The sequence below is a fragment of the Hakea prostrata genome, chromosome 4 (assembly GCF_041222555.1).
Source record: "Hakea prostrata isolate BN-2017 chromosome 4, UWA_Hpros_2, whole genome shotgun sequence".
NCBI classification, from domain to species: domain Eukaryota; kingdom Viridiplantae; phylum Streptophyta; class Magnoliopsida; order Proteales; family Proteaceae; genus Hakea; species Hakea prostrata.
The window spans coordinates 23,398,837-23,402,812 of record NC_142603.1 but is presented as its reverse complement, the minus strand read 5'-3'; the positions used below and the strand labels follow the sequence as shown (position 1 = coordinate 23,402,812).

The 3,976-nt window shown below is 36.6% G+C and overlaps 1 long non-coding RNA gene across 2 annotated transcripts; it reads right to left on the bottom strand.

Moving 5' to 3' along the window:
- Positions 1–555: 555 nt before the first annotated feature.
- Positions 556–3,210, bottom strand: LOC149018549 (uncharacterized). 2 transcript variants are annotated; one of them, XR_016173180.1, is made up of 4 exons: positions 2,932–3,210; positions 2,638–2,813; positions 2,103–2,178; positions 556–865 (listed from the first exon to the last, which is right to left on the bottom strand). It is a non-coding gene; the product is annotated as an uncharacterized LOC149018549 (long non-coding RNA). The 2 variants fall into 2 exon arrangements; XR_016173179.1 differs by having other exon boundaries at positions 2,638–3,210.
- Positions 3,211–3,976: the final 766 nt, after the last annotated feature.

Genomic DNA, 3,976 nt, shown 5'->3' with positions numbered 1-3,976 from the left:
ACACGTAACCATAGAGAACCATTGTGTCCTTGGTGGTGCCAATGTGCTGATTCGATTTTTCGAGAACTCAAACACCAAATAGGAACTCATCACCATTGAGAAGAGTAGCATAAGTTTTACTCCAAATTCTAACTTTGGGCCAACTGGTCCGTTGCTAGGCCAAATATGGTTCCTGTTTCAAAAGAAGAAGAAAGGAGAGAGAAAGAGAGAAGAGAGAGACATAAGGGATTTGGGTTTAGTTTCTTCGTTGCTTTCTCATTACTCTTCTTGGTTCTTACAGCAGTGAACAGCTTATGGAAATCTTCTAGAATGAATCATTACATTGTAAATTCCCCAATTACCCCCATTAATTCTTGAAGTCTCTCTTGTGTTTGCTAACAACAAAAATCACTCAGATGTGAAGGAAGTTCACGAATATGTGTCTTGGAGCTTCTACGGTGTTGGGCGTTAGTGTGACTTGAATGCTGCGCATTTAATGCATAGCATGTGCAGCGCATGGTCGAGATTTTGATCTCGACCGTGTGCTTCATCGTGCTGCGCATTAAATGCGCAACGAAGCACGACCCGTTGGGCGTGGCCTCGGCTCAGGCGTTCCAATTGATTGTTGCAAGCTCGAAAGCCCGAGTTTTGGGGTGTGCTTCTGATGCTGTGGATACCCTGCGCCTCCATCTTTCAAAATGGCATTCTGTTGGGACATGCTGGATAGAGCCTCTTTTGTTCGATTTGGCTTCTTTTTTGTTGTCGCCATTATTGTTTACCTCTCCAACAGCGATGTCATAATCTAAAAGCTCGGCACCGATTACTTTCAACGCGCCATCCTACTTTTGATCCTTCAAAGGCCTTATGGAATGGTTTCTGTATCAATCTGCTAGCCCACAAAACAATATCATCCATCATCGTCATCAACATGTAACAACCATAGAATATAATTCGGTACTACCTAAGACTATTGAGTTGTGGACTAGACATAATTTGGGCAAAACTTAAGGCACATAACACAAGTTTTGACCCATTTAAGTGGGCACACATAAAAATCTCAACAAAAAAAAAGTGTATAATCAAGTCATATTTCAATTAAACTTGTTTACCAAACAAAAAAATTTTCAATTAAACATAACATTAGATCAAGTTCAATGGAGTAAGGGTGTCAATCGGTACAGTTTCGGTAATTCGGTACAATACTAACTTTAAATACTAAAAACAAGAACCGTACCATACAGAATTTACATGGTATGGTATGATTTGGTTTTAGTATCTGCAAAAACAATTCGGTAAGGTTTCGGTATTAAATCGTTGCAGAAAAACGGTTTAAACACGGTATTTAGTACAATACAATTTTGGTACGAATGAACCCATGTCACTTTAGTTATTAATTCATCAAAATCCTAAAGAAATTGCAATCAAACAATCGATAGAATTTGATATTAACAGAGACAAAACAAATAAATTTAATTAACATAGACAAATTAAAGCAAGTAAGTCTAATTAACAAAAACTTAGAAATATAAATCTCTCCAAGCTCCGACAAAAGCATGAAAAGAATTATTGCATAGGTAGATTCTTCCTTTTTCATGCTTAGGCTTGATATGAAGCAATAAGCAACGAAACAAAATAGCCCATGTTAATTTAATAATAATTCTCATACAAAATCATCCAATCCATGCTCAGGATTATAATTTCAGAAGGGTTCTTAAGGCAAAAATAGAGTAGAAATTTGAGCAGGGAAGAGTAGTTTTCAAGGTGTTTCTCCATTAATTTTCAATAAAAAGGAAAATTGAAGTTTGCAATATCGTTAGGGATGTCCTTATAGACAGACAAGCTGGCTCAGAATTCTGGTTTATAGAAGCATCATCAATTCCTTTTAGGACTTCCATCAGTAAGTAGTAAATATCATTTACCCGATTTGTCAATTGGAAGGTGAAATATGTCAATATTATATAGTGTTGTCCACATAGATTTAGCATCGCAAAAGATACAGAGTCTCACATTTTATAGATACAAGTACAGATACTGAAAAAACAATGGATAGAACCGTAGAAATTGGACTCCATATGATTTTTTTTAATGATTGAGGACTTAAAACAAAAGGAACGATCGTGTACCTGTAACCATCGATGATCGAACCCGTCAAGGCGTCAACAAAGAAGAAGATCTCGACTAGTTGACTGCAAATCTCTTCTGTGGTTTCAGATAGCAAGAAAAAAGGTAAATAAACTGTAAGTAGAACTCTCTGTCTCTCTCTGGGCTCCAACACTCCGCCTCTCGAGTCGAAGAAGAAGAGTGAAGGACGAAACAAAAGATTGAAATAGGGAATTAGGGGTAGGGTAAAGGTAAAGTGTTTTAATTGTAAAATTAAATTTATATCCCTTAATTTGGTACAATACCAATTCAGTACGGTTTCCGACGGTATGAGTACCGATTGTATGAGTACCTGAAACCGGTACTATACCGTACCGGATTTTGAACTGTGCAGTACGGTGCGGTTTTAGACGGCACAGTTTGGTACAGTTAAATGATTTTTATATGCAATTAACACCCTTATAATGGAGAAAGATAAAAACAGAAAAAATGGAAGATTTAACTTATTAAAGTATGTAATTTATTATATTAAGATATAAATCAAGAAATGAATATTACCTTCAAGAGCTTCTTCTCAGCGGTTGCCTCCTTCTTCCTCTTTTCTCACTCTAAAAAGTCCCTCAAAACAAGGAAAAGCAAGAGGTAAGGCGCGCTTCTTTTGTTTTCTTGAAATGGGGGTTAGGTTTATCATTTCTTGGTATTTTTCTTAGTATTGGAAGAAGCCGGAAAAAAACCTATCCTCCATGAAAAAGAATACACCAAAACAAAGGAGGACGTGAGAAATCTCATGAGAAAAGGGAACTCACAATAAAAATAAATAAAAAAGAGAAAAGAGAAAAGAAAAGAACTCACAATAACATTCTTTTATATTTTTTTGGTAAGAACTCACAATAACATTCGCACCAAAAAAAAGAAGTCGGAAGAAAGTTCACTAGAGAAAAAAGAAAAGAAAAGAACTTAATATTCTGTTAGAAAAGTAATGTAGCAAAACAGTGATATTGCAAAAGAAATAACAAAAGAGAAAAAATCAAAAATCACACACAAGACAAAATGATTTGCTTAGTTCACCCCTAAGAGGGAAGATAGCATCAATAGCTAAGAGATAGTTGGATCGACCACTCTACCGAAGAACTTACAACCCTAGTTTCATATCTATCTCCGAATAAGATAACCACTATTTATAGCAAAACAAAGATAAAAAGAACCACATCCCTAAGCTCGAAAAGTATGAAAAAGCCTTCTAACGCAAAATTGGGTGCACCAACCACTCCCCTAAGTTTGGAATGTACAAAAAAGCCCTCCTAAAGCACAATGGGGTGTACCAACCACATCCTAAGTTTGGAAAGTACAAAAAAGCCCTCTTAATGCACAATGGGGTGTACCAACCACATCCTAAGTTTGGAAAGTACAAAAAAGCCCTCCTAACGCACAATGGGGTGTACCAACCACATCCTAAGTTTGGAAAGTACAAAAAAGCCCTCCTAACGCACAGTGGGGTGTACCAACCACATCCTAAGTTTGGAAAGTACAAAAAAGCCCTCCTAACGCACCATTGGGTGTATCGAAGATTTTAACGAGCCTTTTTTTCAATCAATATGTATCAAAAGCTAGTTGGCCCCTTGCACTTTCCAGATTAGAATCTGAAACAAGCTTCACCAACCACACCCCCTAAGCTTGGAAAGTATAAAAAAAAATCCTTCGAACGCACCATTGGGTGTATCAAAGATTTTAACAAGCTCTTTTCAACCATAACATATCAAAAGCCAATTGGCCCCTTGAACCCTTTAGATTAGAATATGAAAGAAGCTTCAACAATTGCACCCTTAAGCTCGGAAAGTATAGAAAAGACCTCCTAATGTACAATTGGATGTATTAGAGATTTTAATGAGCTCATTTC